This window comes from Solanum dulcamara, chromosome 7, assembly GCF_947179165.1.
Source record: "Solanum dulcamara chromosome 7, daSolDulc1.2, whole genome shotgun sequence".
Lineage (NCBI taxonomy): Eukaryota > Viridiplantae > Streptophyta > Magnoliopsida > Solanales > Solanaceae > Solanum > Solanum dulcamara.
In genome coordinates, this window is record NC_077243.1 from 25,070,334 (window position 1) to 25,094,072 (window position 23,739).

Here is a 23,739-nt window from a genome sequence, read left to right on the forward strand (position 1 = left end):
TGCTATTGCTGTTGTGTCACCTGCCATTTCTTCAAAAAACAACAAAATCACAGAATTTTAACTCTAACGAAGCTCCAATCTGTAGATCCGTCTTAAAATCTAGATGAATCTATGAATCTCATTTTGATTCTTTGACTCAAAAATGATGATCATCTTCTCACAGTGATAACTGTGACGATCCGCTCTGATACCATAAAGATAAACGTGAGCTGCAAAATAAAGAAAAAAGAACAAGGAAGAGAGAGCAGATGCAGAGAAAAGCATAGAAGAGAGAAGCTAACAGAAGAGAGAAGAAGAAGAGAAAGATTAAAGTAGATATTTTTTTATTTTCAGCTCTGCTACAACTAATTACACTTAGTGTATATATATACACTTTGTTAGGCTAGTTAACTAAAATCAGTTACTCTAACAACTTTAACAACTAGTTAGTTAGAGGCCTTAAACTGATTTTAGTAAATTGACTAATCTACCCTCTTTCTAATTAACTTCTCACAACAATTTTATTTGTCATATTTTATTTTTGACACGCCTCTTAAGAACATATCAACTAAAAGGATACGCAATTTGACACATCTATTGAGTAAGGGTAAATGTACAAACAAATAATTAATTACTTCCTACGATTTATTTTACTTGTCATATTTTTTTTGCATGTTCCTTAAAAATACATTAACTAAATTTTTTAAGATTAAATTATACTCCGTACTTATTTATTCTTTAATCTCAATTTAATACTACTCTCTTTTTTCATCACATTGTATTGATCTCTCTCTACATTTATTACATAAGAGTAGGGTAAAAACTAATTATTTATATCTTAATTTTCTAAAATAACAACTATTTTGGATCATCTATTTTTAGTATGGACGACAAGTAAAGTGGACCGATGGAAGAGTATATCTTGATTTTCTATTACTCTTTTTATCTCATATTACTTGTCCACTTTTCCATTTACATGTCCCTTAAGAAATCATAAATATGAAGTGCATTTTTATTAATTTATCCTTTGATTTTTTTAATACACTTTATTTATGTGACTTCTCCATTAATACCAAGATTAGCAATGAAAGAACTTTTTTAAAACTTTACAATACTTATGCTTTCAAAAGGAATTAATTTTAAGGGAAAATGGAAAACAATTAATTTTCCTGCTCCCCTTCAGTGGTAAAATGGACGGGGGTTGCTCTAAAAAAAGTTCTCAAAAACTACTCCAAGTTTGAAAATAAGGGAGAGGAGAAATTTCAGGGCAAAAGGGGCTAAAATCCATAAATTTGTGGCTTAGGTTCATCAAGATTCTCCCTCACGAAGCCAGAAGCTCGTGTTTAGAATTCTTTAGCAGGTGTTTGGTGTTTAGGTACGCTAGGCTTAATTCATTGAGTAGTTAGACTTATCTCTATTTCATAATGTTCATGTGGATTTCATACATGCCTATGACTTCGGACACAAAATATGATTGGTGAAGGTTGTTTATTACTGCTGTTAGGGAGGAAAAACCTTGTGGTATAAAATGATTGATTCTATAATTAGTGTTAGGTGTTATTCGCTGAATTATGATCCTTGGATAGTTGAGTTTTGGGGTGAATTCATGTTACGGGTATTGTTTAAATGAAAGAAATTGTTGGGTTATAATAAATTTTGGGACTTGCAAAAGTCAAAGGGGCACAAAATGAACGTACAGGATGATTTTCATGATATTAGGGAGGTAAATTTCAGGAATGAAGATATATTCACATTGGGATCCAACATCAAATTTTATTAATGTATGTTTAAGTATTTATAGGTGTTCATGTTGACTGATTCATATGAAATGGGGGTATAAATGCAAGTCTAGGAAATAAGGGGTGAATGTAAATGATATCTCGTTGTCAATCTCATCCACTAAACTTATTTTGATTGCTTATGGCTTATAAGTGTGGTTGTTTCATTGTATGTGTAATTGTGTGTAATATATATGACTGTTGAATTGTTCAGATACCATGCCTGGTACATATTATATATTGGTTGGCTTGGATACCATGCCTAATACAGAATATCTTTTGATTGACTCAGGTACCATGCCTCTCACGAAATACTTTTGATTGGCTCGAATACCACGCCTCGTACAAATTTCTATATGATTGGCTCGGGTACCACATCTGGTACATATTTTGATTGGTTTCATGTGTATTGGCATTGAGTGAACCGAATTATTCCTTGTGATGTGTGATCATGTTGATCTATGAGTGGTTGGGTTATTGTATTTAAATGTTGAAATGGTTCTTGTATAAGCCAAAATTTGCATGTTAAAAACTAAAGACTATGTTTTCGGGATTCTTAGGGTGGTTCAGGTTACTTGTAAAAGGGTGTTTGAACCAGGTATGAATTATCATTGTGATTTTGGGCATATTCCACATGGTGTTCAGGTCAAGTTAATGACTGAAAGTCTTGTTTTAGTTAATTTACTTGGACTGTGTATGTCTATTAAAGTGGTCTAGAGTATATCTGATTAAGATGATCAAGAGCTAAGGTGGTTGGGATGAAACCTTAGAGTGGAGTATGTGTGGTATTTCGCATAAAAAGTAGACTTGAAAAGCCTTAGTGTGTCATCAAAGATAAACATGAAAAAGACTTAGAATAATAAAATATCATGTTATGATCAGAGATGAAGGGTGGATTAGCTCATAGTGGTAGAATTGGCAATGGAAGAAGGTAGAAAGACTTGAAATAAAATGTATGGTTTATGGATAGTATACTCGAGGTAGTAAGAGCAGGGTGATGAGGGTTGGAATCAAGTAAGTTCATATTGTATGTTTCTGATGATTATTTACATGATGTTATGTGGTGGATTCGGGTTGTCAATGATGACTATCAGTATGTGTTGTTTGCCTTGATATTACTATGTCACTTGGCACAATCTGATTGCAAGATTAGTGATGTTTCATAGGTGAAGACAATGGTACTCTCCAACAGCTTCTACTCCTCTTTTTCTTATGATGGGAGCTATGTCTTATTTTCTTAAATCGTACTCTTTTAGTAGCTCTTGTACCTGTATAGACTAGTTCCCGGGGAGGGTTTTTCCATTAATTGCAAAAATGATTCTTATACTTGAATTTTCATGGTTGTTTCAGTTTATTAAAGGAATTTATCATGTGTTAATTAATTTTTTTAGTGCCCGTCTTTAAATTGGGTGGTAAGGATTCTCCTATCTAGGTGGTAGAGTAGGTGGGGGGATTAAATTAAAAGAGACTTTTGAGAGTGTAAATAAAAAAAATAGGACACAAGTCTTAAAAATGAAGTAAAAGGGGTTCTTCTTTAATTAGTGATAATGACACATATTTTAAGAATTCACAAGTTTTTTTAATTTACAAAATACCCCCTCTCTTTTTTTCTCTGCCCCTCATCCACCCCTCAGCCCTAACCTCCCCTCCTCCACGTCATCATCACCTCCAAACAACTGGCAGATGTTTAAATATTTGTCCAAACAACTGCAGATGTTTAAATATTTGTCTAAACAACTAACAAATGTTTTCATATCTCGATCTCCAAAATAATTAGCAAATATTTTCATATCTCTCCAAACAACTAGCTGATATTTAAAATATTCTCATTGTTTTAACTAAAGAATCATAAAAAAACACCTAAACAACTTAGAGTTGTTTAAATATCTTCTGATTGTTTGAACTAAACAACTTCTGTTGTTTGAACTAAACAACTTCTGTTGTTTGAACTAAACAACTTAGGGTTGTTTAAATAATTTTTAGTTGCTTGAACGACTCATGTTTATATAAACAACATATCAAAAAAAAATTATAATTTTTACAATCAAATCGGAGTAAAGAAAAAAATGAGGATGACAACACCGAAGAAGAAGAATATGAAAACACAAAAAGTTTGAAAAGAAAAGGAAAAACGGAAAAGAAAAAAGGCAAAGAAGTTAAGGAAGAAGAAGATGAAAGGGGAAAGAAACAAGAAAAGAAGAAAAAGAGAGATTAGTAAAAAAAAAAAGAGATGGAGGGAATAAGAAATTTTGAATTTTGAAATATGAAAGGAACAAGAAAAGAAGAAAAAGAGAGATTAGTAGAAAAAAAGAGATGGAGGGAATAAGAAATTTTGAATTTTGAAATATGAAAGAGGAAACTTTTGGGGGTTGTGTTTTTTATCTTTTAATTTTTTACCCTAAGTTTACAAATATTTTAAATCAACCTCACTTCTTCATAATTAATTCCTAATTAAATATTTATAACAAAAGAAAAGAAAAAAAAATAGAATTCCCCTATTCTTCATTCCACTCTCAAAAGTCTCTTTTAGCTCATTTTTCCGAGTAGGTGCCCGCACTGTCAATGGATTGGATCGTGACATATTTTCATGAAAAACGACAAGTATAGTGGACCGAAGGGGAAACATATCTAAACTCCCTCTGTCTCATATATATTACTTGTCCATTTTCTTCTTTATATGCCCCTCAAGAAATTATAAATAAGAAGGATATTTTTATTAATTCATCCTTTAATTTTTTTTAATGCACATTTATGTGTTTTATCCATCAATACCAAGATTAATGGAAGAATTTTTTCGGAATTTTCCAATAATTATATTTTTTAAAAAAGAATTAATTTTAAGGACTAATAAAAAAAAATTACTCTCAGTCCCAGTTTATATGACTTGCTTTTCTTGTTGGTCAACCCCCCAAAACATTACACATTTCTATGTTTAGTAGTAATAATTTATTTTTAAAACGGAAAAGGGTCAAATATACTCTTGTACTATTGAAAATAGTTTAAATATACCTCTTGTTGTACTTTCGGGCTAATTATATCCTTCTTGTTATACTTTCGTTTCAAATATACCTCTCTCATTATACTCTGGTACAAATTCGTCCTTAATTTTAACGGAATAACACTTGAAAAACTTAAAATTAAATAATTTATTCCCAATTTTAAACATCTGATTTTTTTAGGAATAAATAAAATTTTCAAGTACTAATTTGAGTTTTTTTTCTTAGAAATGACTATACAAAATGCATTGCATAATTTTAAGTACTAATACATGAAATTTCTAAGTACTAATTTGAGTCTTTTTTTCTTACAGAATATAAGACAGAAAATGCTGCAAAATAATATTATATTCTCATGTCTAACAAAAAAAATCAAACATTAATTAAAATGGACAGGAGTAGTAATAGGGAGGGCGGCAGTCGGCACTTTTTTTTCTTTGATTAAGGCTCACACGCCTATGTTCATGTTTAGAGTCAACTCAAGCTTTTTGTTTACTCAACATTTTTTTATTATTAGTATTAATAAATCAAACATCTTGTCAAACTGAGAAGAAAATATTTCTCTTATGAATTATGCTCATGTATAAATTGAATAGAAGAAAAATAAAGTCAGATTTTTTAAAAATCTCTTAGATTCTTCTGTAAAAAAAATGACATAAAATTATTTTTTTAAAAAAAGGATACAAAATCAAAATCTCCTGAAAACAAAGGGTCTCTCTCTATATTTCCATTTTTGAGCCATTTGACTTTATTACTGCACCATTTTTAAATTTAAATGGGCGGTCATCCACTATATTTTTTAATTTTATTTTTTTCAAAATGGAAGTCAGCGGCTTGACCTTTCGCTTTCATCCAAATAATAAAATTGTATATTTAGCAATTTAATTACTTCGTTCGTTTCTTCTTACTTGTTAAATTTTGATTTGACACACCTATTAAGATAAAAATGATTGGTATAGTGAGTTTACTTTTTTATCCCTATTAATTGATAGAGTTTTCAACATATTTACTCATTATATTTTTCAAAAACACTAACTCAATATTAATAAATTGAGGATATAATAAGAAGAAATAATTTATTCTTTCTTGATTTATCAAAATTAAAAAGTAAAAAAAAAAAAAATTAAAAATTTTTTGACAAGTAAATAGAAATGGAGGAGAGTAAGTTATTAGGGCCAGTTGGGCCGTCCTCCAGATATGGAGACAAATAAAATCTGCTGACTATTAATTAGAAAATTGTATTTAATTCGTATGTATGACACCGTCACATCTGAAAGTTATTGACTTTTTGTGGATCCCAAACTGTATAAACCCACTCTAAATTGATTTCATACGTCAACTATCATACACAAATTAAAGTGAGAAAAAAAAACAGTAAAAAAAGGAGAAAGATATGAGAAATTATGAGACAATGCTAAACAATGGTGAAACCTTACCTATTATAGGTATGGATACTTATTCAGGTGAAAACGATAGAGAAACAACTGAGACAGCTATTAGAACCGCGATCAAGATAAGTCATGAACTTTGAAATACAGTTATAAATATTTTTTATATCGTCAATGCATAAAACATAATTACCATGTGTAGATGGGGTACAGACATTTTGATACAGCGAAAATATACGGTTCTGAGCCGGCTGTGGGAAATGCATTAAGACGAGCGATTCATGATGGATTGGTAGAGAGGGAAGACATTCAAGTCACTTCTAAACTTTGGTCAAGTGATCATCATGATCCTGTTTCTGCACTACAACAAACTCTACAGTAAGCGCGCTCTGACATACATGTTCTTTTATATTAGTCATGAGTGACACGTACGTTTCTATATTTGAAAATAATTTAATTTTGAAATTTTCCATTGGCAGGAGGATAGGTATGGAATACATAGACATGTATTTAGTGCATTGAAGCCATGGGTAGATTATCCAATTCCCGCAGAAGAATTGGACATGGAAAATACTTGGTCTGGTATGGAGAGGTGCTTAGAGATGGGCTTGTGTAGGTCTATCCGCGTCAGCAATTTTTCTTCCACAAAAATATAACATCATCTAGATTTTGCTTGTGTCACTCCTGTTGTTAATCAGGTAAGATCGGACAATATTACTAATGAGCTGAGCTGGCCTGTTACATACGGACAAATCAATAAATGTTGATTTTTTAATTTATAATATAGGTGAAAATGCATCCAATGTGGAGGCAACGTAAGCTGAGGGCAATATGTAGGGATTATGGAATTCATGTAAGTGCATATTCACCTCTTGGTGCTACTGGAAATGCTTGGGGGACTACTACTGTTGTTGATCATCCAATTATCCAATCTATTGCCTATAAGCATAATGCAACTCCAGCTCAAGTAAGAAATGATCGATCTTATCAAATATGCAAATTATTTAATTTTTCGATGACTGGCTAGAACGAAAAATAATAAAAAATGTTGATGAATCTATTAGGTTGCTCTAAGATGGGGTTTGTCACAAGGATCAAGTGTTATAGTGAAGAGCTTTAGTACGCGAAGAATGAAAGAGAATATGGGAGCTCTTCATTTGAAATTAGATGAATGGGATTTACTTGACATAAACAAAATGGAGGAAAGGAAGATCATGAGGGGAGAATGACTGCCTAATCATACTACAAGCCCTTATAGAAACATCCAACAACTTTGGGATGACGAAAGTTAATTCTCTTTTAAATTTTGGCAAACTCGGAAAAATGTAGAAGATACAACAATAATGTACTTGCTAGCTACATATAAAGTCCAAATTTATAAGTGTGATTGAAACTATTTAAAATGAACCTATGTTATATTTTAGGGGTCATTAATATTCTTGTCATATCGTATTTGTACTTTGCCCTTAATGGAGCTCTAGTATGGACACGGATTTTAAGAAAATAAAAAAAATTGAATCTTGTAATCTTAAATTTAATATATATAGAATGTATTAAAATGTCATTCAATCTTTGAGGTCTTTACCATGTCACGTGGAAAAGTTAAAATTAAAAATTTGTCAAAAAAAATAATATTTCTTTTTTAAAATGCACTTAAAAAAAGAGGTTAAGGGCCCATTTGAGTTCAAGCATATTTGGGTGCCTAACCTTGAAATGATATTCTAATTATTTTATTTTGGGGGGGGGGGGGGGGTTACGCGAATAAGCAAATATATACTAATTAATTAGCTAACATAGTTATAGTTTGAATTAATTATGACTCGCGGCAAATATCTAGCTGTAATTATAGTTTAAATTTTGTATAATTCGCGCGATTATACAGTTGAATTTTGTATAATTTACGCGATTTATACAAGCGTTGTGTGCGAATCGAATTGTATAGCAAAATATACAACAACAACAACAACGAACCCAGTGTGATCCCACCATGTGGGGTCTGGGGAGGGTAGAGTGTACGCAGACCTAACCCCCACCTTAAAAGGTAGGGCGGCTGTTTCCGAAAGACCCTCGGCTTAAGAGAGAAGAACAAGGGAGGAGAAACAAGGAAAAACAAGACATAGGTCAGTAAAGCCAGGCATATAACAGACAATATAAAGATATGAATAATGAGAGCGATAAAGCGATAAAGCGATAAAGTCAGGGTAGGAAAGATCGGGGATAAAGGAGCATTAACTACTATAGATAAAATAGGATACCCAAAGTAGACTGGGCCAACTAATATAAGCAGTAATCCCATGCAAAATCATATGTTAAGACAAATGAGCGCGACTACGACTACTATGGAGAACCGATCGGCCACCTAGCCCACTACCTTAGTCTGAGTCCTCCATAGCCTCCTATCTAAGGTCATGTCCTCGGAGAGCTGCAACTGTGCCATATCATGTCTAATGACCTCTTCCCAATATTTCTTCGGCCTCCCTTTGCCCCTCCTGAAACCGTCCATAGCCAACCTCTCGCACCTCCGCACTGGAGCATCTGTGTCTCTCCTCTTCACATGCCCAAACCATCTCAGTCTCGCTTCCCGCATCTTGTCCTCCACCGATGCCACTCCCACCTTGTCTCGGATATCTTCATTCCTAATTCTATCCATCCTAGTGTGCCCACACATCCACCGCAGCATTCGCATTTCCGCGACTCTCATTTTCTGGACATGGAGTTTCTTGATTGGCCAACACTCCACCCCGTACAATAGGGTCGGTCTAACCACCACTTTGTAGAACTTGCCTTTGAGTTTTGGTGGCACTTTCTTGTCACACAACACTCCGGAGGCGAGCCTCCATTTCATCCACCCTGCACTGATGCGGTGTGAAACATCGTCGTCGATATCCCCATCTTCCTGTATAATAGACCCAAGGTATTTGAAGCTTCTTTTCTTTTGAATGGCCTGGGTACCAAGCCTCACTTCCCCGTCAGCCTCACGCGACAGGCCACTGAAATTGCACTCCAAGTATTCTGTCTTGGTCCTACTCAATTTAAATCCTTTAGACTCCAACGTCTGTCTCCAGCCCTCCAGCTTGTCGTTAACTCCGTTGTGAGTCTCGTCAATCAGGACTATGTCATCCGCGAACAACATACACCAAGGCACCTCACCTTGTATTTGTCTAGTCAATTGATCCATCACCAGGGCGAATAAAAACGGGCTAAGAGTCGATCTCTGGTGCAACCCCATCGTAACAGGAAAGTGCTCCGAGTCCCCCCCTACCGTCCTTACCCTGGTCTTAGCTCCATCATACATGTCTTTAATTGCTCTAATGTATGCCACAGGTAAACATTTCGCCTCCAAGCATCTCCATAGGACCTCCCTTGGAACTTTGTCATAGGCCTTTTCTAGGTCAATAAATGTCATGTGTAAGTCCCTTTTCCGCTCCCTATACTGTTCTACCAATCTCCTTAAGATATGAATGGCTTCTGTAGTGGAGCGCCCCGGCATAAATCCAAACTAGTTCTCTGAAATAGACACACTACTCCTCACTCTCATTTCTATCACCCTTTCCCACACTTTCATAGTGTGACTTAGCATCTTGATACCTCTATAGTTGTTGCAGCTTTGAATGTCTCCCTTGTTCTTGTACACGGGAATGATTGTACTCCACCTCCATTCTTCCGGCATCTTCGATGTCCTGAAAATGACATTAAACAGCGCAGTCAGCCACTCCAATCCTACCCTACCTGCATTCTTCCAAAATTCCCCAGGGATCTCGTCAGGTCCGGTCACTTTTCCCCTACTTATCCTACGAACAGCTCCCTTAACCTCCTCAACCTTTATTCTCCTACAATACCCAAAGTCGCGACGCCTATCCAAGTGCTCCAAGTCTCCCAACACAAAGTCTCTGTCCCCTCCTTCGTTCAAGAGTTCGTGAAAGTATGACTGCCATCTCTGTCTAATGCGGGATTCCTGTACCAGTACTTGACCATCCTCATCCTTGATGTACTTCACTTGATCCAAGTCGCGTGACTTCCTCTCTCTCACCTTGGCAAGCTTAAATAGCTTCTTATCCCTGCCTTTTTCCTCTAGTTCTGCATAAAGGCGTTCAAAGGCTGCCGTTTTGGCCGTCGAAACTGCCATCTTCGCCTCCTTATTTGCTAACTTATACTTTTTCCTGTTCGTTCGCTTCTCTTCATCATCCTTGCTATATACCAACTTTACATATGCCTGCTTCTTTGCTTCTACCTTTTCCTGGACTTCTCCATTCCACCACCAATCCCCTCGGTGCCCGCCATGGCGGCCTCGTGAGACCCCCAACACCTCTCTAGTTGTTTCCCTAATGCAGCTGGCCGTCCTATCCCACATACTGCTCGCCTCCCCCCTACTATCCCACGCCCCCATAGCCATCAGCTTCTCCCCCATCTCTAGGGCACTAGACGGAGTCAAACGACCCCACCTAATCCTCGGTCGGTCATCCACGACCCTCTTCTTCTTCTTCCTTCTTATCTCCAAGTCCATGACCAATAGTTTATGTTGGGTCGAAAGGTACTCACTTGGTATGACCTTGCAGTCCTTACAGAGGCTTTTATCCTCTTTTCTAAGGAGCCAGAAGTCTATTTGGGTCGCCGCCCTCGAGCTACGAAAGGTTACCAATTGTTCCTCCTTCTTTGGGAAACTCGAGTTGGCCACCCTTAAACCAAAAGCCTTTGCGAAATCCAAGAGTGAGGCTCCTCCACTATTCCTGCACCCGAAGCCAAATCCTCCATGCACCTCGTCATAGCCCGTCGAAACAGACCCAATGTATAGCAAAATATACAAACACTACAAATGTATAGCAAATTATGCAAACGTTGTGCATGAATTGTATAGTGAAATATACAAACGTTATACAAAAATGCGAATTATACAAATGTATACAAATGCTGCACGAATTTTAAAAATGCTGCTATAACTATAACTATGAATTGTAATTAGCAAACTATAGTTATGGAGCATAATTAAGATATTTTTAAGTATCTATATGCGAAAATTCTCGTTTTTGTTTATAAAAATATAAATCCAGGTTAAGGGCCATATATATCCCATTTGAGTTCAAGCATATTTGGGTGTCTAACCTAGAAATGATATTCTGATTTTTTTTTTCTAAAAATATAAATCCACCACTAATTTGAAATATATTGATTATATAAATTATCTTAGAAAATATGTTCACCAAAAAATATTAATGATAAACAACTATCAATTAGTCGTTTCCATCTTCTGTTGTGTGAAGGGTATTTGTAATTTAACGTCTTAAAAATTCTACCTCCCTTATAAAAGAAAAGATTCTGAAGTTTCTATACTGTGAAGGAAACATTTGTCAAGTTAATTCCGTAAACCTAAGTTATTGGAGTATTATTATTTTCTAGGAAAAAGGATTTAATTTATCCTTGAATTTTATGATACGAAGCTAATATATTTTCTGCTTAAAAATTAATTCATATATACCTCTATCGTTATATAGAAATGACATATATATGCCTTTTTACTTAACAGATTACTTTTTATTAAATTAGAAATTTATTTTTTTGGCTTTAATTTGAGAAAATGCCATGTGGCTTTTAAAATAACCCCACCCAATAGCTTTTCATCATACCCACCCGACCCAACCCACCCACTTAAATAAACCTAACCCATTTCATTCCATCTTCCCGCTCAAGAGAAAAAAATCAAAAACCTCTTAGGGTTTTGGCGAGCTTAAAACTGGCGTCAATCTCAAATTTGTTGAACATCTCAGGTAGGTTTCAATTACTTTCTTCCCTTTTCTTTTAAGGATCTTTGATGTTAGGGTTATAGGGTAAAATATGATAAAACTGTAACTGATTTTGTCCTTAATATTCTTTGGTGTTATGTGCTTTTTCCCCTTGATATTCTGTCCATGGAAGGTCTATTATCTTACTTTAATACATGATTTTATCTCTTTGTATGTAAAGATTGAATCTTTGTTGGTCCCGAAATGGTTGTTGTCTCTTTAGGATTTTAAAATTCATTTTTCAGTTGGTGGTTGGTGTTAAATGCTAAAGTGGTCCCTATGTCTAAGTTATTTGTTTGTTTTGCAGGTGTCATTTTGAAGGATGATTGAAGAAGTGGATATTGTTTTCAACTATGGGGGCAATTGGGTAATTTCCCCAGAGCTGGTGTACAATATAAAATTTCAACACACCTGGTATGATACTACTTGTTTAGTTCGTTATGATGATTTGTGTGAAGTTTTTACTTTCAAATTTGGATTTAGGAAAGTTCAACAATTGTTGGTCACTGGTCCATTTGGTGCTTACTATATAATTGAAGATAATGATGGAATTAGAACTCTTCAATGCTTATTTTCTAAAGATTTCAAGGTAATAATTTTTTATGTCGTAGATGCCCATGAATTGAGAGTTTCTGCTCATACTGAATCATATTCTGTGGATGTTGAAGCTGCTACTGATTGTGATTATAGTGATGTGGATGATGCTCTCTGTGAAATGGGCAACAATTGTGAAATTGTTGAATATAATGTTGAAGTGCTTTAGCGTTATGAACATGAAAAAGAGAGTTATTATTGATACACTTGAAAAGTTTAAGGAATTAGAAATGGGTATGATCTTTAAGACTATTCAAGAAGCTAGGTAGGAGGTTAGCTTTTATGCTATAGCTAACAAGAAGAAGTTGAAAACAAAAAAGAGTGATACAAAAAGAATAAGGTATGAGTGTTATGATGGTTGTCCCTTTACTCTTCTCATATCAAAGGATGGAAAATCAGCAACATACAAGGTCAAAACATTGGAGCCTAAGCATACTTGTGGTGATTCTTTTATGAATCCATTGGCAACTTATCCTATATTAGCTGCTTATTTTAAGGATGAAGTTCAAAGTAATCCAAGATACTCTATCAAAGACATGAGAGGACACCTTGAAAAAAAATTCAAGTTGAATGTCTCAAAATCCAAACTAAAAAGAGCCAAAACAATGGCTCTTGATAAGTTGGAAGGCAGTTTCAAAGATGACTACAATAGGCTTAAAGCTTATGGTCAAGAACTTAGACAAACAAATCCAGGATCTGATGTGGAGCCCGTTTGGATGAGCTTAAAAATAGTAACTTTTATGTATGAAGTGCTTTTAGAACTTTGAAGTGTTGAAAGTTATTTTTAAGCAGTTGAGTGTTTGGATAAAAATACTTATGTTGAAAATAAGTGTTTGAATTTTAGGGTTAAAAGAATAAAAAGGGTAGTTTGGGAATTTAGTTAAAATATAAGCGATATAAAAGTAATTTTCATGGTCAAACAAAATGGCTTTAAGCACTTGGAAAAAAAAGTTAGAAATCCTAACTTTTCATTTTTGACTGACTTTAAGAACTTTATGGCTTAAGGTTAGCATTAGATAAACACGTCCAAAAGCTAAAAAGGAGCTTATAAGTTGGTTTGACCAACTTAAAGCCCATCCAAATGGGCTCGTGGTAATAAATATCTCTAAAGATGCACTTGAACAAGGTATAAGAAGGTTTTTAAGAATGTACATTTGCTTCAAAGCTTTGAAGGATGGATGGAGAAGTTTGAGGCCTATTATTGATTTAGATGGAACATTTCTGAAAGGAAAATGTAAGGGACAATTATTGGTAGCTGTTGGGCAAGACTCAATGAACCATTTTTATCCAATAGCTTGGGCGGTGGTGGAAAAGGAAAACACAAGAACATGGACATGGTTTATTCAGTTGTTGAGGATTTCCTTGGAGCTGAAAAGTGGTGAAACTGTAGCATTTATCTCTGATATGCAAAAGGTAACTTTACTATATTTTTTCCTTTTTTCTTACTGTCATTTTTTTCTTTTCAATTTTTTTATGGCCTGTTGGATGCTGTAACCAATGTTCTTCCAGAAGCACACATAGGTTCTGTATGAGGCATATAGAAGCTAACTGGTGTAAGTAGTGGCAGAGTGGTGAAGAGAAAAAATTGATGTGGTGGTGTGCATGGAGTACCTATGAAGAAGAATTCAAAGACACTTTGAAGGTGCTAGGAAAGGTGGATGAAGATTCAGCTAGTGATCTTCTTCATTTTCCTGCAATTAAATGGTGTAGGGCATATTTCGATACTCAATGTAAGAATTTGATGGTAGACAATAACTTTACTGAGTCTTTTAACAGTTGTATACTTGAAGCTAGACAAAAACCAATCATTAAAATGCTGGAGGAAATTAGAGTGAAGATGATGAATATGTTGGTGAAAAATGGAAAGATGGGCAGAAATTGGCCTAACGATATCAGTCCAACAGCTATGAAATTGTACAATGACTATCTATTAATGGCTACCACTTATACAGTTGAGTTCAATGAAGATTATGGTTATGAAGTGAAAGATGGAAAGACGGACACGCATACAGTGAATTTAGAGTTGAAGAAATGCACTTGTAGGTTGTGGGACTTGGGTGGAATACCATGTCACCATGCCATCAAGGCACTTTTGCATAAAAAAACTGAACCATTGGAAGAGGTTCATTACTGGTACAAAAAAAGGCTTATTTGTTAACATACAAGCACAAGTTGCAACCAGTTAGGGGTTTTTTATTCTGGAAAATAGACCCTGCCCAAGCAATGGAACCTCCAGTAATGCTAAAACTTGCTGGCAGACCCAAGATGAAAAGAAATAGAGAAACTGATGAGGCAAGTTTGAGAAAGTGGTCATGGAAACAGTCAAGAAAGAGAACTCTAATGAGATGCAATAAGTGTGGTGATTTCAATCTCAATGCAAGGGGATGTTATAAGGTAACTTTTCTTAGTTTTTTCTTTTAGTTAAAAGGTGTTAGTTTCTGTCAATCACAACAATTTTTTTTTGGGTTGAAGGACTATGAAGGTAGTGAAAATTCACATGAAAGAAATAAGAAAGCAAGCAATCAAAGATCGAGGAGTCAAGCTGGACAAAACTCTACACACAGTGACATTGTAGAGTATGAGACAGAAGCGTCAACCCAACAATCTCAAACACAACAGTTGACTGCCTATGGTCCTGAGATCGGGAATGAAGAAGATCCAGCATTGAGGCCAATGGTAATTTCTGAGAGAGAAATAAGGATGGAAAAGAGTTTTTGAATATTTGTAGGAACAGGAAACATGAAGATTGCTTTTAAAGGGGATGCGAGAGGAATCTCAACCCCTTCGGATCTAACCATATTCACCAAAGAAGACTACTTGGAAGGGAAAAAAAGCAGTCACTACCGGTCAGTTACAAGCTTGAGTAAAGAAGAAAAGAGTGAAGCAAATGGCAATGAAGGGCAAATGGCCCGTTGATACTGATGATGATCTTGTTTAGAAGTCGTTGTGTAGTTTATGATATTTAACATTAGGTGGTTATTTTGGATAGCATCATATGATGTAAATCCAAACAATTTCTTTTGTTGCTAACCATAAAGTAGATGTTCATGGTTGGTTTAACCACTTGGAGGTTAAACTTCTTTTGCTAGTAACTTATGTTAAGATAATTTTATGAAAATTGAGAATTATTTTCTCCTGCGTCTGGTGCAATTGTTGCTGATTGTATTTTGTGTAGAAGAGTAAATTTATGTGCTTTGATTGGTGTGTGGTTACATGCATCTTGGTGAGGTTATTTCATACTATTGGGTTACATGATTTTAGTCAGGAGTTTCGTTGCTTTCAAAATGTCACTTGCTAGTTGCTACCATGTATCTGTTCATCAATTTTACTACTTTTTATTATGATAGACAATACTATTTGCTTGATTTTAGAATAATTTTTCTAGATTTTGCAGGCTGTATTGAATAATTTAGAAGATGTTCGACGGCAAAAACGATAGCTTTTGAACGCCTTTATGCTGAACTAGAAGAAAAAGGTGGGGATAGGAAATTGTTCAAGCTAGCCAGGGCGCGGGAGAGAAGGGAACGCGATGTGGATCAAGTGAAGTGCATTAAGGACGAGCATGGAAAAGTATTGGTAGAAGAGGCTCTCATTAAACAGAGGTGGAAGTCATACTTCCATAAACTCTTGAATGACGTAGGGGACAGAGACTTTGTGTTGGGAGATTTGGAACATACAGAGAGGCGTCGCAATTTTGGATATTGCAGGAGTATTAAGGTCGAAGAGGTTAAGGGTGCTGTTCGTAGGATGCGCTGGGGAAGAGCAACCGGACCTGACGAGATTCCTGGGAAATTTTGGAAGAGCGCCAGCTTGGTAGGTTTGGAGTGGCTGACTAGGTTATTTAATGTCATCTTTAAAACGGCAACGATGCCCGAAGAATGGAGGTCGAGCGTAATGATCCCTCTATATAAAAACAAAGGGGATATCCAGAGTTGCAACAACTATAGAGGTATCAAGTTACTAAGCCACACTATGAAAGTGTGGGAAAGAGTGGTGGAGATGAGGGTGAGGAGAGGCGTGTCTATTTCAGAGAACCAGTTCGGATTTATGCTGGGACGCTCAACTACAGAAACCATCCATCTTATGAGGAGACTGGTGGAGCAATATAGGGAGAGGAAGAGGGACTTGCATATGGTATTCATCGACTTAGAAAAGGCCTACGATAAAGTTCCAAGAGAGATACTATGGAAATGTTTGGAGGCTAAAGATGTACCTGTGGCATACATTAGGGTGATCAAGGACATGTATGAGGGAGCCAAAACCAGGGTAAGGACAGTAGGAGGGGACTCAGAGCATTTCCCAGTTGGGATGGGGTTGCATCAAGGATCAGCTCTAAGTCCATTTTTATTTGCCTTGGTGATGGATGCATTGACGCGACAAATTCAAGGTGAGGTGCCATGGTGTATGCTTTTCGCGGATAACATAGTCCTGATTGATGAGACTCGTAGTGGAGTTAATGCTAAGCTGGAGGATTGGAGACATACCTTGGAGTCTAAAGGGTTTAAGCTGAGTAGGACCAAGACAGAGTACTTAGAGTGCAAGTTCAGTGAGACACCTCAGGAGGTTGGTGTGGAAGTTAAGCTTGGTGCCCAAGCCATTCAAAAGAGAAGTAGTTTCAAGTATCTTGGGTCTATCATGCAAGGCAGCGGGGAGATTGACGATGATGTCACACATCGTATTGGGGCAGGGTGGATGAAATGGAGGCTCGCTTCCGGAGTGTTATGCGACAAGAAGGTGCCACCACAACTTAAGGGCAAGTTCTACAAAGTGGTGGTTAGACCGACTATGTTGTATGGGGCAGAGTGTTGGCCAGTTAAGATCTCTCACATTCAAAAGATGAAAGTTGCCGAGATGAGAATGTTGAGATGGATGTGTGGTCACACCAGGAGCGACATGATTAGAAATGAGGCTATTCGGGACAAGGTAGGAGTGACTTCGGTGGAAGACAAGATACGGGAAATGCGACTGAGATGGTTTGGGCATATGAAGAGGAGAGACACAGATGACCAGTGAGGAGGTGTGAGAGGTTGGCCATGGATGGTTACAGAAGAGGTAGGGGTAGGCCGAAGAAGTATTGGGGAGAGGTGATTAGACAGGACATGGCTCAGTTACAGCTTACCGAGGACATGACCTTAGATAGGAGGGTGTGGAGGACCCACATTAGGGTAGAAGGCTAGTACATAGTCTCGTTATTCTTCCCTATTTATAGGCGCACTAGCACATTACAATTTCTTGTGCTCTCATTTCTGCTATTTCTGTTACTATTTATTACTTTCAGTACTTTTGATTATTCTATTTTATCTGTGATGCCTTCGTTATTTGTTTTCCTATAGTGCTTTGAATTTCTTAACCTTATCTGAGCCCCCTTTTATGCCTTTTTTGAGCCGAGGGTCTCTCGGAAACAGCCGTCCTATCTTGGTAGAAGTAAGATTTGCGTACACTCTACCCTCCCCAGACCCCACGTTGTGGGATTTCACTGGGTGGTTGTTGTTGTTGTTGTATGTTCATGAACTTTTTGACACTGTAATTTCCACATATTTGAAAGAGAGTAAGCTGGTTTATATTAGCATAGGCTGTAGGTTATGTATTTTTTTTAAAAATCTTAGCGTCGTTTGACTTACGACTGAAATTAGCAATGTCCACAAACTTCTTTGAAGCAGTAGATAGCCCAGATGATGTCGTAGATTCACTTGGAGTCAATCTCGGAGATGGAAAATTAATGATTTTAGCTCCAACGTGGAATGTCAAGGAGTCATTGATGATTCTATATCATTTTTGAATGTTTCAAACATGTTCATTTCATAACTAAATGATACAAAAGTTGACAAAACCATTACCTAAGACCTAATAAGATGAATAAAAAATTGTCATAAACCATTACAATGAACCAAAAGTTAATCATGCATAAGTCACAAAACTGCAACTCAGATGAGAAAGTTCAGCTGCATAATATGGCCTTGGAATCTAGCACTTAAATTTTCAAAAAAGTTTTACACTGGCTGCCTTGGAAGAAACCTTTTTCTTTGTTTCTTTCTTCAACTTCTTCAGCTTTTCATCAACAACTTCACCCTCCTTTAGACGTTCCTTTTCAGCTCTTCTTATTGCTTTCTTGTCCTTGGCACCCTTAGACGCGGGTGGCTTTTTAAGCATAAAGGTTGTCAGCTTGTCTCTCATGTCTACATCAGAAATAAATAGGAAGCAACACACTTCAGTTGGATCACCTAAGTTTTAGTGATAAGGATCTCAGTTTCAGTGTTTCGACACCTAATAGCACTGAATATATTTCTTGATGAAAATCTCAAGAAGACCAGCAAGCTTGGCAGTATCATGAGCTTCATTGACAAGGAAAGTTCCAGTTTTTTCATGAAGTTTCGACTGAGCTCCAAGCTCACAACCAAAATGTTTTGTAGTGTAAGATGCTGGCCTTGCTAGAGCTTTGGCAATATCTGTAGAAGGCATCATCATTGTTGGCGGCTCCAATATTCTGCAAAGCCATTTCTGATTCAGTGAAATTTCCTAAAGCCATTTTTAGTTCTAGTAAACTGTTACAAGATTTGTTAATATCTTGATTGGTTCCAACTTTTGTGATTTCATACAAAAAGACAACAGCCATTTTGGGACCAACAAAGATTTCATCTTTACATACAAAGAAACAAAATCATGTATTAAAGTAAGATAATAGACCTTCCATGGACAAAATAAAACACATAACATCAAAGGAATATCACTTTCACCAAAGAATATCAAGAACAAAATCAGTAACACTTTTATCACATTTCATCCTATAACCCATAACACCAATGACCCTTAAAGGAAAAGGGAAGAAAGTAATTGAAACTTACCTGAGATTTTCAACAATTTTGAGACTGATTGACGCTAGTTTAGAGTTCACCGGAACCCTAGCAGAGTTTTCAATTTTTCTTCCTTGAGCGTGGAGATTGAATGAAATGGGTTCGGTTTATTTGAGTGGGTGGGGTTTTTGATTTCAACTAGGTCGGATGGGTATGGTGAAAAGTTATTGCGTGGGATTATTTTAAAAGCCACATGGCATTTTTTCAAATTAAAGTCAAACAATGAATTTTTAATTCAATAAAAAATAGTTTGTTAAGTAAAAGGGTATATATGTGTCATTTATATAACGGTAGAGGTATATATGAGCTAGTTTTTTTAAGGAGGGTATATCAGTTCTATATCATAAAATTCAGGAGTAAATCAGGTCATTTTCCCTATTTTCTATACTATCGATCAGGATGGGACATAGGGTTGTGCTAAGAAAGAAAAAAGGGCAACTCTCAAAAATAGTAAACACTTGGTCTTAAATAAGACTCCTTAATTACAGTGTCACTAATTACAATTCACAGCTACATTTTGATTTGTTATGCATTTATGTTTTTGTATTTTTTTTTGTAGATTTACGAGAAAAAATACGAAAACAAACTGATTTGTATCAAAATGAATATATATTAGGAGGAGAGAGGAGCGCGAGATTAAGAGAGGGAAGAGAGAGGCAAGCGAGATCGAGAGGAGGAGAGATGATGAAGATATGTTGTGTTCATTGTATCACGAATATAAAAATACATAATACAAATACAGTTGAATACCAATTTAGTTTTTTGAATACTTCGAATACAATTACTATAAAATACAAATTTTTCACCTATATTTAATTAGATATAATTGATACATAATACATTTGACAGAGAGGATGAATGCATATTGTATTTGTATGAATACAAATATAGTTGATACAAAATACAAATATAATTTTTCGAATACAATAAAGTATAAAATATAAATCTTTCACCTATATTTGATTGAATACAATTGATATATAATATATTTGAAAGTATTTTTTCTTATTCGCATGCGCGTGAGGGAGGGGGAGGCAAGGAAAAGAGGGGAAGAGGAATTTGCTATAAAAACAATATATACTAATTTATTGTAATATTTTTAAATTATAGATATGTTTCATAAATATGTGACGGGGGGCTCAGTCTATGTTTAAGGTCAAGTTTCTATTTAATATATATAAAAAACATTTCTTCTTACGAATCTTGAAACAATTACCCTTTCCATTAATCTAATTACTTCAGTTGGGTAAGAAACAGATGGTCATTGGGCACTTATGTCCATATCTTGTGTTGATTTTCAACTTTTGTCCTTAATTAATAACCTAGAAACACAAATAGTATACTCTAACATTAGAATAAGGCATTACAAAAGAATATTAGAAGTCATATTACTAGGATAAAATTCATGCCATTAGAATACATAAAAAGAATTAGGCAAAGACAAACTTGGATACACGAAGAAAGAAAATTTAGAGATGAACTAAAAAAAACCTTGTTTGGCTAGAACAACAATTAGATAAACCAGTATTTAAAATACAGCCATATACAATAGAAGATATATATAAAGAACAAACAGAACTAAGAGCAAATATACTTACCAAACTAGCGAATTACAACAAGATATTAGGTTTAGTCAGTATAGAGTAGAACTATATGAAGTACTCTGGAAAGTGAATTCTTTAGGATAGACAAAATAGATCCATTAAAACATCTTGAATACTTAGATTTACGAATACACCCAGAAAAGAAATACAGAGTTATACATAAAACAAATACTATTAGGTGTAATTTCTCACAAGGAGAACACATATTACATTCAGAAGATAAACATCACAATACCTTAGTCGACCTAATTATAAACCTTAGTGAAAATACCCAGTTAAAAGACAAAGTAGTAATACGCGTCCTAGAAATCATAGAGTCTAACATAAATAAACAAACAAAGACTTTAAATAAGTTAGAACAAAACTTCAATTTCCTTAAAACACAACAACTAGAAGTAGATCGGAAAATACATTTTTTAAACACTAAGTTTAATCTTGAAAAAATACCTACTAAAACAGAAATCGAAAGGTTAGTAAAGACAATATTAGAAAAGCCTAAAGAACTAGAGGTACAAAATAATCAAGTAGTGACAAAAATCACAGAGCAAATAGAGTATATAATTTCAGAAGTTAACAACTTAAAAGAAATAATAAGAAGACTAGAACAGATTTCTCTTTCATGAATGAAGAAGATATAAACTATAAAAAGGCGTTAGAAATCTCAAATAAATACCATGATGACCCAATAGGTTTTACAAAACATGTTCCGGCTAGTGTAACAGATAAAATAGTTGTAAAATAAAATAACACAATAATAGCTTTGCTAATAGGATTAAATACTAAACTAGACAAACTACTTAAGGAAAAACAACCCGAAGTGCAAATACCGCAACTTCCTAATAAAGAAATAGATGCCTTAGTAAACCAATTGAAAAGAATAGAAATAACTCTCCAAAAAAAAATACAAGTTGTCAAAAAACCACAACCATGGACCTTTTTTCACACAAGTCTAGATCAACAGACGAAGAAAATATCCAAAGAAACAGAATAAGCGTAAGCTACTCAGACAATAGAATCGGAAATAATCTCATATCTAGGATACTCTCTAGGAGGAGAAGCCCTAATGATGAACAAAACATGAAATTAAATGAAATAGTAGACGTAGATAAAGATTTTCAAATTTTCCAACAAAATCAATTAAAACTATTGAATCCAAAGACTCTATACAAGGTAGGATGTTTCTCTAAAGATACTCAACTATACTGACACTATAGAGAAGAACAAATATTAGCACTAGGAGAAAATTGTTCGGTTTTAAAGTTAGTAACTCCTAATTTCTTGAAGACAATAAAAAGCCCTAGATTAATGATGATGCATATGGGATTGATAGTTATAGGAATTAAAGGTTTAACTAAAAAAAATTTGGGTGCCAAGGTATTAATTATAATATATGATGACAGATGGTCAAAATCTGGAAAAATCTATAATAGGATTAACTGAAGTAGATATGACAAATAATGCAGAAATATTCTATGTAAGCCCAGACTTTTTAATGAACTTAAATGAATTTGGTAAACATATAAAAATAGGAATACAAACCAAAGGATATGAAGAAATGAATAATGGGAATAACCTACTAATGTGTTTAGGATTTATAGGAAAAATGACTTTGAGTAGTAAAACAAAATTCAAACTCCAAGTTAACGATGTGGTAGAAGTAATGAAAAACAAAGGAATAAAATTAATAAAACCAATTAAAATCAATCCAGAAGAATACACACGCTTAGAATGGAATCTAGATAAATTAAGTAAGCCTAAAGATTTTACACCAAATAACCACCTAATGTACACTAGTTCCAAAGGAGAAACTTCAATAAGGCTTACAGATTATAATTATACCAATCAAAAGCTAGTAGATGACACAGACACAGAAAGTACAATAGCTACAGAACAAGAAGAATTTATGAATATAGAACTAATACAAGAAGGATGCGAAGTAGATAATGCTATAGAGATAACAAAAGAATTATACAAAATAAATAAATATAGTGTGTTTAAATGTAAAGATTGCAAAAAGGGCAAAATGGATATTGTTGAAACTATAGAACATTTTAGAATCGTCCCCAAAAAAATGATAACCTAACATATAGAATAAAAGATGCTAAAGAATTAGATGAGAGTGATAACATAAAAGACACAGAAGACCTAGAATCTTTAGATGACATAACATCCTTAGTAAGCTACAAAGAACTAATGAATGAAGCAACAAGTGCCCATAGTGCAAGGCCTTTCCAAAGAACCAGTCCAGCAACAAATGTTACACATACTTCGGGCAATCTTCGAAGAAAAGCATGGCCTGCAACACAAGAAATAGAAATAAGAGACAATATTAAATCAGCAGGTAGACGAATGCCCTTAGAAGAACCTATTAAATTACAAAAAGGAGAAAATAAAGGAAAAATACTTAATATAGCAGCTCACGATCTACAAATGTGGAATACAGTAATAGACGTATGAAAAGGAATAATTGTAGCAGATTTCATAAAAAACTATCAAGAAACAGACGCAGAAACAATGTGTAAATATTTAGAATTTTTTTTTGGAGAATCATGTAAAGCAGTTTGGGAAGTATATAAACATACTTACCCTCAAGAATTTCAAGGTCTAATAGAGTTAGGACCAAATTCATACAATTTTGCTAATAAAATACATGTTTTGTTAACAGGTAAAGATCCAAATAGTGGATTATTAGCCTTACAAATAAATGCAGCAATAAAATTAGAACAATTAAGCATCACGAATTGAATGCATATTAAAGACTTTTTAAAAGAT

General features: G+C 34.8%; 2 pseudogenes; both read left to right on the forward strand.

Annotated features, from left to right (window-relative positions):
* Nucleotides 1-6,146: 6,146 nt before the first annotated feature.
* Nucleotides 6,147-7,433, forward strand: LOC129894638 (NADPH-dependent aldo-keto reductase, chloroplastic-like; annotated as a pseudogene).
* A 4,377-nt stretch (nucleotides 7,434-11,810) lies between these two features.
* On the forward strand, nucleotides 11,811-15,720 carry LOC129895137 (uncharacterized; annotated as a pseudogene).
* The last annotated feature ends 8,019 nt before the right edge of the window (nucleotides 15,721-23,739 follow it).